The sequence below is a fragment of the Lissotriton helveticus genome, chromosome 9 (assembly GCF_964261635.1).
Source record: "Lissotriton helveticus chromosome 9, aLisHel1.1, whole genome shotgun sequence".
In the NCBI taxonomy this organism is placed as follows: domain Eukaryota; kingdom Metazoa; phylum Chordata; class Amphibia; order Caudata; family Salamandridae; genus Lissotriton; species Lissotriton helveticus.
The window spans coordinates 1,057,111,829-1,057,124,858 of NC_136070.1; the positions used below are offsets into that span (position 1 = coordinate 1,057,111,829).

At 42.9% G+C, this 13,030-nt stretch overlaps 1 protein-coding gene across 3 annotated transcripts in view; it reads right to left on the reverse strand.

Moving 5' to 3' along the window:
- ATG7 (autophagy related 7) overlaps positions 1–13,030 on the reverse strand; it is a 1,226,522-nt gene that overhangs the window by 291,870 nt on the left and 921,622 nt on the right. The gene's annotated exons all lie outside the window — the stretch shown is intronic.

A 13,030-nucleotide genomic window follows, 5' to 3' on the forward strand; every position in this document is an offset into this window, starting at 1 on the left:
ACCTTTTCAATGCAACTAAAAAATTCACATCTCCACCGCTCAAATTAATTTGATATCTCCCTATACTAATTCACTACTAATCCTGTTTGGGTTCTGGAGTAACGTGCTACTCCTCGAAAAGCACTTTGCTACCTCATCAGTGATTTTGTATGAAGGCTTTTCTACTTAGCCAGCGCTGCACCATGTTTATTGTGGTGTAGTTTATATGCCCTGCAGGTGTGCATCTTCAAAGGATGGTGGGGCTTTGAAATGGCCTGTTGTCGTCTGCAGAAGGGAGGGATACACACAGCACATAACCATCTACTATACAATGAGAGGCTATATCGTGCCATGACTGAGTGCCCTTTCTTTTCTGGTACTTTGCAGCTTTGTGCCATTTCTGGTGTTTTAAGATCTTCTTACATTTTCTTGCAGCTCAAATGGATGTAATTTCTGATGTTTGTATGTTTCGATCATCTTCATTTTGCTCGCAAGAAAGTGTCACTCATAGTCACTGAAATGTCACTCATATTTACACTGAAATTAAAAAAATGTCACACATGCCAATCTGAAACCTTGGCAGCTATGCAGTCACTGTCACTTACCGAGGCTTGCCGCAGCACTTAACAGGCCAGCTGCCGCCCGCAGATTCCTGGTCGCGCCACAACAGTCGCCTTCTCCTCGGTAAGCATGAACGGCCTGGTGGTGCGCCGCCCTGGGGTATTATTTGACTCTCACTCAGGCTCGGACAAGCAGCAGGCACCAGTGCTGCTGCACAGACAGTGGGCTCCATGTGCGCGCCGGCGGTTCGGTGGGGTTGATGTGCGCGGCGGTTACGTGGGGTTCGTTCTAAATCTGGCATGGTCATGATTGGTGCGCAGCGCTTATGACGTCGCCTTTCTGTTTCAAGAACGTAATATGGCGCGGAGGAGGCGGAGCGGGGTTCTTAACGTTTTTATTTATACATTGTAGCTTTCTAGGACTATGAGAGCAGCTTCTAGCTCAGCAATGATCCCTCAAGCACAGTGCTGTGTGCAGCCGCCGCTACCAGCCACTCCAGTTTAGTAAAGCACTGCATATGGCTTGGCAACCGAGGCGCTATAACGATTATGCGTGACAATGCATTTCAGTGCGGTGATGCGGATCACCACACTGAGATGCGTTAGTGTCACGCCTCATGCGTGATACTTGACAGGACTGGTTAAAACTGAGCGTTCATTTCCTTGAAACCGTGTCCAGGATAACAGGGAAACGAAGCTGCAAAGGTATAATGATTCACACCTCCCTGATGACATCAGTATGGAAAATTCCCATTATTATTATTGATCGTTACTCTCAGAAAGGCTATAGTAAATAAATCCTCCTCTTTCATCAGAGTTTTTTTCCCTAGAAATGAATATATATATATATATATCTTTATCTTATTGACTGATCCATTTTAAGCTCCATTGGTTTTGAAACAATACATAAGGGTGCAAGACACATTTTTAACATTATAAAGGGTTTAAACAAACACTCTGCTTAAATAATGAGGTTCTTATTGCTTGTAATTCCTGCAATCAAATCAGACTATAATGTATAAAATATTTCATCGCTTAATAAAAAATTATTGGCCCTTTAGTGGACTATTTTTATTTAAAAGTACAAATCATTTTTCCTTCAGTGTAAATGTTTGGCTCCCCATGGCAAAGCTGTTATTCACACATGCAAAAAGAAAATTGGCCCTGGATGCATATGAAATAAACTCTTGGCACGTAAAGTGCAACAGCCTGCCATTTAAAAGATTAGATTGAGTAGAACGGCATTTCACTGCATCCAAAATCAACAAACCGGAGCAAGAAAATGGCAACATGCATGATTTTTTTTCCTGATGGTAGCTCTGAAGGAGGGGTGTCATAAAAGATTGAAATCCTGTATGCGTCTGTTTGGTGTGAATATTTATGTGTGCTCTGGGTTTCACTCCCTACACTGAGGTGTAGCAATAATGTATTTCTCATCTAGTGGATTAAGTACCCTCTCCCATTCATTATACGGATATTGCAAGTCACCAAAGGCTTCCATGACCATGTGAAGGAAGGAGGAGTTAGAGGAACTCAGAGGTGATTCACAATATAGTTTAAACTGACATTTTATATATGATTTTATCACATGTATGATTTTATGACATTTTACTCCTAATGCTTGAGAATACCATTATCTTTCCCGAAAAAATATTACATCCTTGATCTCATTCATATCAAAGAGATGGTATGAATCCAGGTACGTAGAATATCTAATCTAAAACCAAACACACTAACATGAAGCTAACAATTTATTTCAAAAAGATATTATTAGCAGTTTCATCTAATGCACTTTCAATAACGGGTGCACTTCATAATGTTTGGTAACATGTCCAGAGCTCTAGCCATGCAAACATTAAGAAACATTAAGAACACTGCCATACATGTCTCCTGTCTGCTAACGACTATTCAGGTTAGGGAAACAATGAAGAAGAGTTGAGAAATACGTTTTCCTTTTCAGTATTTAAACCGGGTGATTAACGCAGGCCCTGCAGCATCTGCAGCAAAGAGGGGCCCCAACTCTCTTGGGGGCCCCAACCCCTCCAGGGTCCTACATCCAGCCAAAGATCAACACATATCTTTGGGATGTGAGAGACTTAGGGGCCCCATCACTTTGCATTACATCACTGATTTAAATAGCAGTTGAAATTTTGCTCAGTGAAATTTTTGGGGGACTTACAATTCTGTGCACTTTCACTGCTACAAAACAGGAGTAAAGTGCATGTGCTCCTCCTTTAAACTGGATTAAACTGGCTTATTTCGGACATAATCATCTTGCCAATAGGTCCCAGGTCCTGGGAGTTAAATGACACCTGTGGACTACAGGACCTATTGTGCCGTCCACATAGTGGAAATATAAAACATGGCTTCAGGCCTGCCTTTATAGTCTGACTGCTACAATGAAAAACCTGCAATGTGACCTGTTAAAATAACCATTTTTGACAGACGAAAACCTCTTTTTTAAATGGTTTTAGCCACCCCTATGTAGGCTTTGAAAGCCACAAGGTAGGGTGATTGGTATTTAAAAGTGGGACATGTCGAAAATTAATGTCGCCATGTATTTACAGTGACAAGGCCCTAAATATTTTCATTGAGGCAGGCCTGGCTGTCCTATAAAGAACATTGTCAAAAAATGAAATCTCCTTTGGGCAATTACAGTCACATATATTCAATCATCAATATCTCTAATCAAAGAACCTTAATTCACAAATTAAAATGAACAAAGAGGAAATGTAAAAAATTATATAAAAAATGTAAACAGTTTATTCAGACAAATATTAAAAACATTAAAGGCTTTCTAGGAGCACATGATCCAAGCCTATCATAGGTACAATATTAGTTAAAACATATTGGCGCAAAACATAGCAAAACAAAACAAGCTAAAATGGGAATACCACTAAAGAAAATTAGTTCCTATTCCAAAAACTATTTAACCTATATTTGGCAGCACTCTCATCTCATATACATAAAAGTATACTTAGTACTGGCTAATCTTGGAGGCTTTCAACTAGGATTGTTGTTGTATGCTGATGATCTAGTCTTAATAAAACAAACACTGCTGGGCTATGAAAGACTATTAAAAAGTATCAGCTAATAATGAATCTATTATTTTTAAAGATTAATCTTTACAAAACCTAGACATTAAAATTTAGTATTTATAAGAAAAGCATCCGAACAAGTAAAGACCTATATAGATTGAAAGATGGTTCTTATCCCTAAATTACAATGGAGACCGAGTGGTACATATATTTTTCAGTACTTACAGGCAGCAAATCTATTACTTCAGCATTGGGGGCGTTTAAATATCAAAATTAGTTCCACATGATTTTTGTATGCCGTTTTTGCCTGTGTTGCATTATGGATACAACTTTCAGGTATGTTTTAAACATTTGAAAATCTACTTTAGAAACTTTATGTTGTTAAGAATTAGGTAGAGTTGCACTAATTTTACATTCAACTAAATCAAAAATGTTATACTGGTGCAAAGTCAAGAGAACTGAACCACATTCGTTGTGGGCCTCTTTTGGTCTAAAATAAAGAGCTTCTCAGCCCATTTCAAGGCTGCATATATTGGCATATTATGAAGCTACAAGATCTCTTGCAAATGGCACATTAGGATTTTACAACCTGGCACAGTGTTCTCTAAACTTCAATTCAAGAAAACTTGCTAACATAAGTCTTAAATGAGATAACAGAACTTTGCCCAGATTGAAGATATATGCTGATAAACACAACCCATATGAAAAATTGTTCACACACAAAATAGTAAATACATCAAGCATTTGCCCTATCGCATTTATGAGGTTTTTATGCATTACCCTGATATTACTGGAAAGTGATAAATGAATGCCAGTGTTGGTGTGACCACACAGGACCTTTAGCACCCAGTTAATAACATTATTTTTGTTTTTACTGCCTATTCTAATTGGCCTACCTGGAAATGCTGCCTTTTAACTTTTTTTTTCTATGTACTAAATGTATCGAATTGTGTCAGTGGGTTTTACTTTGGCTGTCTTTTGTTTTTCATTTATGTATTTGATTGCTTTAGATTAAGGATTATCCCATAAACAGTATTAATAAAACTGAAGTGACCTGAAACTGATTAATGATTGTGGCTGACACCAACAGGTGACAAAGAGAGATGCATGCTTTGCATTCATTTGCCTAGTTAGCTTTCCACAAATTAAGCATACACATACAGGAGGCCCGATGCTTAAAAGGTACTTCAGATATGAACAACACAAAGGTGTAGGATGGGTAAAGATTATATCTCAAAAAGACCACAGAAATTATAGGACCAGACAACACTGCAATGGCAAGTGCTGTGCTATGTTGGGCACGAGGTCCAGGTCTTAAGTTGATCAGTCTGGGGATGGGGCTGAAAATTCATTAAAAAACATTAACAAAATGCTGTGTGCGAGACCTGAAATTTCTTTCCCACTTGATATAATATCTCTGGAGCTAGGTCAGGGCTCATTCCCTTACATGCCGATGTGGAGTTCTAATGAGCGCCTCAGTTTGGCAATTTGGAAAATAACTTAAAATGCCCTGGGAAACAGACTGTTTTTGAAATATATGAATTTTTGTGTACTAGAATAGCGAATAACCGAACATTTATTGTAAGATCTGGTGAATTACAAGTGGTTCTGAACAAGTATATCCAGAAACAATACGTGTATTATTCTACGCATATGTATGTCAACTCACAATATTGAAACAAGAACTTGTGAAGACCTAAACCGTTTACTCTCAAAAAACACAAAGAATACTTGTGGTGGAGCCTACTGGCGATCAATCGATCTTCTAACATGTAGAACAATAGAAAGTGGTATCAGAGTGAAATCGGAAAGCATTATGGATGGGTTATGTATAAATTCTGTATTTAAGGATGGGTACAAGAAGCATACATCTAGGTGGATTACACTCTAGTTTAGGGTACCTGTATAAGTCTCCTATTCCTTTTATGATATACAATGCAATTATACCAAAAGAAAAAGTTATTCACAGGCTGAGAGTCCCATGGTGGGGGTCTCTATAGCACAGATGGAAAAAAAGAAGATCCAAAGAACTTGGGAACCTTACTGATTTAGATATTGTAATCTCTTGCTACTCGATCGAATGAAGCTGTACATCTATTAAGGGATGGTACTTACTCACAATAACTCTTTTAATGCTTTTATCCAACAGTAAAGTGTATGAGGGGAAGCCCTTGGGGGGAATGGGTGCTTAATTTATTCTACTAGGCCATGGACATTTTACTCATTTAATGAAGATTTATGACATACATTTTTTGCCAACCTTTTGTTTGCCGTATAGTTATTAACACAGAATAAACTAACTTTCTTAAAAAAAAGAAGGAAACCTTTAGAAAGGAATGCTGGATTTGAAGAAAGGCTCCCAGTTCAAGCTTAAACTTGAGTTAACAGGGATATAGTAGAAGCCTATGGGAGCAATTGTGCATTTGGCTTTCGACTTTTTAATTCCAATATTAATTCATTAATATATTATATAATATTTAAGAAGAATTTGTGCTGGATTAAAAAAAATGTTAACATTCCTGTCAGTCTTTACATTTGCAATGACTTATTTAAATATCACATCTAGTCAAATACTTTCTTGGAGTACAGATTTTGACATGAAAGTTGATATAAAAAAGCACTGGGTAAGCTAATGGGTCTTGCACTTAGTAGTCAAATGCCAATCTAATGGCTTTGTGTGTTTGCATTGGTGCTCCGAGTGCCATTTTTGTCTACTATTCTAACATGGCCTTTATCAATGTATGACCGGTAAAGTAAAAAAACAAATGGACAAAATGGTCGCAATTCATTGCAACATATGCGTGCCTGTGTATCACAAAGCATAAACACGAATACATTGTCACATGTGATAGTAATTTTGTCTTTTTTCACTTCACTCTAACTAAAAATCAAAAACTTAAGTGCATGGAGTATTCAAAGATGATGCGAGTGGCCCGTCAGCACTTGATAGCTCCAATAATCCAGAAGATACGGACAGGCCTATAACATATGAACGAAGCCCGCATCTTCTGCTTTGCATCTCGGGCAGCAGTTTTGAGCTTCTGGGAACATGCGATGTATCCTCTTCGGGGTTAAATAAGCTCTATGAAGTATCATCATTTGTATGAATTTAAGTTTAGCGTTGCGGGAAACCCGTTTAGGGTGTTCCAGAATGCTCTCCCAGGCTTTGTCTGTGAGTTCCGTGTCAGTGGTCTCTGCCCATGCTGCATGGAGGTCCGTGAGGGCAGTGGACGCCTGTGCTCGAATGCCCGTATAGAGCCATTTAACAAGGTGGACGCCCCTCCCCATGTAATAAAGTAGGTGTACTAGGTCATGTTGTAGGGGCTCGCATCGTTGAGGCGCCCATGTCGTCCTAATATAGTGCACAATCTTTGCATGTAACAAGTAAAGGCGATCAGGTGCGCCGGTGTTCCTCACAAAGGTGGCATCTTCAAAGACGATGCCATCTCCAAAGAAAGAACCAACCTCTGCTACTCCGGCAGCTAACCAGTCCTGTAGTCTAGTCATCGTGAGCTATCCTCCTGTGATTGGCATCATCAGTAATGGAATATTGCTCGCGTAGGGGATCGTGCCTGAGGTATACTGTAGGGCCTTTTTCAGCACAGTAGTGCCATTGTGAACAATGGGGGTCCGTCTGTGGGTATTTTCAGTTTTAGGAGTAACAGATTATGTAGGGAACCTCGTTCTAGATCGTGAGCGTCGTAGCCTATTGCAGATTCCTGCAAGCCGTCCAGTAAGATAGCCATTGTAGCTGGGATGCATAGTTATATGCCTGGAAATAAGGGACTCCTAGCCCACCCCTGCGTGACGCCAGCTGCAGCTTTTTGAGGCTATCTCTACGTCTTCCCCCACCCCAGATAAGCTCCAGTAGTAGCGTGTCTAGTGTGCGAAAGGTGGATGGTGGCACCAGTAGGGGTAAATTAACAAAGAAATACAAGAGGCGAGGTAACATCACCATCTTGGAGATGGCTATCCTCCCCATTACTGACAATGGCAAGGATGTCCAGAAAGAGATGCTGGAACGTAGTGTAGCAATCGCTTTCATTAGATTACTCGCCAGTTGATCTGCCTGTGCCCTGTATACGTGAATACCAAAACATTTAAATATATCCTGCGCTACAGGTAGCTGGTAGGGGCCGAATTGAAGCATATATGGGCATGGTCAATCCTGGAAATAGAAAGCGTTGGATTTCCCTGCATTAATAGCAAATTCCGATATAGCCTCAAAGGCGGAGGAAACACCAGGGAGGGGTCCAGTCTCAGCCTCTAAGTCTCGCAGATATATGAGGATGTCATCCACGTATATTGAGATCAGGTGTGTTTTGCCCTGAAGTGGTATCCCCAGATCTTTGGACAACTGTCTCAGGGCTAGGGCCAGCGGCTCCAGCGCAAGAACAATCAGGAGGGGGGAGAGTGGGCACCCCTGTCTAGTACCTCTGTGTATTGCGTATTTTCGGGAGATGTGGTCTCCAGTACGTGCCCTGGCAGTGGGGTTAACAGAGTAGGCGTACCCATTGAAGAAAATCCGGAGGGAGGCCAAAGCGCTGTAGAGCAGCAAACATCTATCCCCATGTTATAGAGTCAAAGGCCTGACGCAAATCCAACGCTAAACATCCCGCCCTACTATACTCCATGGGGGTGGCCATCATGATAAGGTGAAGTCTCCTAGTGTTTAGAGAGGTGCTTCGCGCAGGGAGGAACCCGCCTTGCTCGCGATGTATAAGAGTGGGGAGGGCAGGTGCTAAGCGATTAGCGAGGGCCTTACTGAGGATTTGTATTCGGTAGCCAGTAAAGACAGTGGTCTGTAGTTGGATAGTTCGGTGCCATCCCGTCCTGGCTTGGGCAGTGACACCACTAGAGCTGGCATAGTGGATTGTGGCAGTTTAATGGTTTAGGGACTTAGATATCTGAGTATGTGTCATAGAATTCAATAGGCAGGTCGTCTAGGCCGGGGGCCTTATTGCGATTAAGGCCCTTGATTGCAACTCTTATTTCGTGTTGAAAAAGTCATCGATTAGGTTATCGTCAGTGTGTGCTGGTGCCGCATATAGGTTACTAAGATAAGTGCAGAATGCATCATTAATCTCTATTTGGGAATGAACTAAGTCTTCAGTGGTAAGCGTATGCAGGTGATAAGTGGTGATTCCGGGCTGTCCCTCAGTAATCGGGCTAATAATGTACCTGATATGTCGGCGTCAGTATGTTTCCCTTGTGTGAATGCTCGGTAGTCTATTAGTCAAAGAGGATACAGAGTCTCTGCATGTTTATTGCAGCCTCTTGTAGAGATTCCCTCTTGGCCATGTCATTCACCGCAGCTTGTTCCAACTCTGTCAATAGGGCTTCTATATCAATAAGGCGTTTAAGTGCTTCTTGTCTTGTCCCTACTGTGGCACTAATTGCAGATCCCCTTACCACCACCTTGAGCGCGTCCCAGTCTATGAGATTTGTAGGAGGCTGTATTCCGGTTGTCCGTAAAATAATTACTAATGGTGGCAGAGATTGTGGCCCGAAAAGGGGCATCTTCTAGTTGGGGCCATAATTTCCAGGTCAGGACCGGGGTTGGAACTCTGCCCCAAGTAAGCGTGAGTTCCAGGGTAGTTGTGATCAGAGAAAGTTTTGGCTAAATATGTGGATTGATGTATGTGTGTGGCAATAGTGTGGAAGCATGGGAACCTGTTGAGCCTGGTATGGAGCTGATGAACTGGGGAGTAAAAGGAGTATTCCCTATGCGTGGGATGTAACATGCGCCATTGAGCCTCCGACCCAGCTACCATGTGTTTAGTAGTTCAGCCTGTTTGTGGGTTCCGGCCCCATGCAATGGAGGATGGGATCTATCTAAATCTACATCAAGGATAGCATTGCAGTCACCTCCCAGAATCCAGGGGATAGTATCCCACCCCGCCACGGCTCTGCCTAGGTCATGACGAAAAAATTAGTTTTGATCGAAATTCAGCATGTATATACTTCCCAGGACTATGGGTAAGCCATCTATGGTACCCCCTTACAAGCAAATATCAACCCTGATCATCCGTACGCCGATCTAACTCTGAAAACGGGACCCCATTGCGAATCCAGATTGTCACCCCTGTAGCAAAGGCTGAGTAGTTGCTAGTGAATATACGGCCTCTCCACTTATTGAGAGTTTTCAATGTCTCCGCCTCCATCAGGTGTGACTCCTGAAGGAAAACTATATGTGCCCTTCGCCTAAGGAGGTAGGCATGAACTCTGTGGCGTTTATGCAGAGCCCCTAGTCCATGTACATTCAAGGTCAGCAGGTTGTAAGATCCTAATGTGGCATAAGTGACATAAGTATACAATGTGTGCTACGCCCCGAGCAGTTCTGAGCCAATAAATGGACATAGACCAGGAATTCCCCATCCCTTGTGAACTAAACATATACGGCACAGCCAATAAACAGTGCTGTGCCAAACAAATAACTTGAACGTACAAAGTCCATAGAACAGTGCATGCGCTTTGTGGGGGGTGAGCGCCGCCAGCCATACTATAGCTTGCTTGGGTGCAGAGCTCCAGTGGCTCTACGGGGCCCTGTTTTTTTTTCTCATGATATATCTATCTGTGTGAGTTATAAGGAGGATCCCTGTCTGTATTATCGGAGGTCCCCAATACTTAAGTATGGGCGGATCTAGCGGATCTCGCGTACGCGAACTTGCGGATTTACGGATTCGCAATCCGCGAAGATCCGCGAACTCTAGCGGATTTGCGGATTTTTCCATTTTTTGTGTTGGCGCGTGTTCGCGGCGATTTTGGGACAAGTTCGCAATTGCGAACTTACTTTTCGGCTCGCAACGGCCGCGACTATGTTGTTTCTACGTCTGGTTTATCATCACAGGTTCACAGCACCCTCTGTTTCACCACTGCCACCCTCTGGGACACCCATGCCACCCTCTGGTACATCCTCACTGGCACCTATTAGGTTTATTTATCACTGTAGATTATGGTGGTTGAAAAAAGCAAGCACACCTGCCCTTCTTCAACTGCCATCAATTAATTTGTGTTTCATTAATGTGTCAGTAATTTTGAAAGTTCCAGTCTGGCTGGCACCTGCTTCCTTCCTTATCCGTAATTTGCTTTTTGTTGCAGTGAATTTTTTTTTTCACAGGACCTTTATGGTCTACTTGTAGCTATTCTATGAGCCTGCTGTTTGGGTCATAGCAGGGTCATAGAATAGTTGCAAACTCTGGAGGGGCCCATCAGGAAGCACTACCTTGAATGTTACTAATGTTAAGTTTGAACTTTTGCACCTGCTCATTGCTTTCAGTTTAGCTAAAATCGTTTTTTCTGCAATTTCGCGCGTTTTTTGGGGCGCGAATCCGTGCGAGATCGATTTCGGAAGCCGCGAATACGTGCGAATACAAAATTGTTTTTTTTGCGACGTGTATGTTCGCGTGATCTTGCGCGTGTTCGCGAGGCGCTTCTAGCTATACGTTTGCCAAGTTACCCTATCGGTCGTACACGGGCGCGGCCATCTTGTTGGCGTGACGTAATTCCGTTTCCGCCCGCTATGTGTAATCTCGCAAAGTGTGCTGCTCGCTAGTACAATTTCGCGCGTACTCGCAAGGAAAATCTCGCGCGAACTTACCCACGCGGTCGTGAACGGGCGCGGCCATCTTGTTTCTCATTCATTGCTATGGTTCTGGGCATGCTTTCTCTGTCCTCTCTCAATCTCTGCCATCCTTTGCTTGTTTGAAGTTTTTTTGATCTAATTTTACTTATTATCTATCCCTCTATTTTTCTACCTCTATATTTTTGTGTTTTCTGCAGCTTTTATTTACTTTTAAACTACTTTTTTAAACTCTTTTCTTTTCTTCTTCACTATTCTATTTCTTCTTTATCATTTAAGTTTATTTCTGCCCAGACCATGGTAAAGGGAGCCGGGAAGCACCCTGAGAAGGGGAAGGGTCCCGCACCCCGTGCCCGGCTCCCGTGCGGGCGTTTAAGGGGGGAGCAAGTGGTCCCGAGGGAGATCTTCAGCGCGGAGGAAGTGGCGGCACTGATCTTCCACGTCCAGCGCCGCCTCCCCAAGACGATCCTGGGAGGCGGCAAGATCGCGACCGGCTATGGCATCCGGGAGCGTCGCAAGCGGTGGGAGAAGGTGTGCCGGGCCATGTACAAGATCTCTGGGGTCCGGCGCACATATAACCAGGCCACCCACCGCTGGACCGATGTCATGGACCGGGAGCGGGACTTGCTGGACGCGCTCGGCGTAGAGGTCCCCGGGCTTGGTGAGTAGTAGTAGTAGTACATTTACTACTCTGTTTTATCCTGCTCTGTTATTTGCAAATCTTTGTTCTTTACCAAGAGCAATAATGCTGCCGATTACATTGAGGTAAATTATATTTCAAAATCTTCTATGCATTTCAGGTGCACTGCTCTCCTTCTCAGTAGCCTTGCTTGCTACTATGCTTCTTTGTTTTGTATGTTGTGTTCCGAAGCATTTCATTGGCCTGAGAAATTATGTATGAGTGTACTGTAAAGAAAAGAACTGCGTAATGCTAGACAGTAAGGGTCATATTTTCAATTACCGGCGCATCCCTGCAAAGTAGCAGGGATGCGGCAGTAATTGTGTGCCATGCCACCACCACCCATTGGCCCAAAACGTCACAGAAGCCTTACGCATCTGTGCCGTAAAGGCAGCGCATTGCTGGAGTTGCGTGCCAACGATGGCGCAGCTCCAGCAATGCTCTGGGGTACCCTATCTCCCCAATGCTGCATCAAGCCGTACGTCGGCTTCAAGCGCGCAGGGTTTGAGTCATGCATCATTGTCCTAAAAGTGACTGATTGACATCTTGTAGATTTCCCTCAGCCACTTTTAGGATTCGTTCCTGCGCAGGTACGCCCTCCCTTGCGCCGGAACGCCCCCTGATGGCGCAGGGCTTTACAACGTGATGCATCGCCCATATGCCCATATGTGTTTTTTTTTTAATATATACGCCGCACCAACACCATGGCGAGTCTTTTGTTCTGCCGCTGCGTCAGAAAAGGCACGCAACAATGGAGGAAAATGAGCCGCAACTTCCGCAAGGGACTTCTAAATCAGCCCCAACAGACTGAAGTCCAGTCCTTCCTTTAGACACATGGCTATAAGAAGAAATAGTGGCGGTGGTGGCGGGTGGATTGATAGTTTGAGTATTCACTGATCTGCAAGCAGGATGGACTTTGTCTGTCACGTGTTGCGCACTGCTGCCTGCAGTGCCAGGCCTAGGCAAACCTCTTTAGTAGTCTGTTTATTGAGTTACATAGGAACTTTCTAAGTCAACGTTCCGCAAATCAGGCAATACGAATAACGTAGTATACCACATGAGATAGATCCCGTGGAATAGTTGTCTATCTATTTGCTATTTTTCCAAAATATGTTGTTATTGTTCTTTTGAAATGTTTGATTTGGTTGAAAAATCTCATCCATGTTTTCTGGTTTTTCTTTCTTTCATGTTG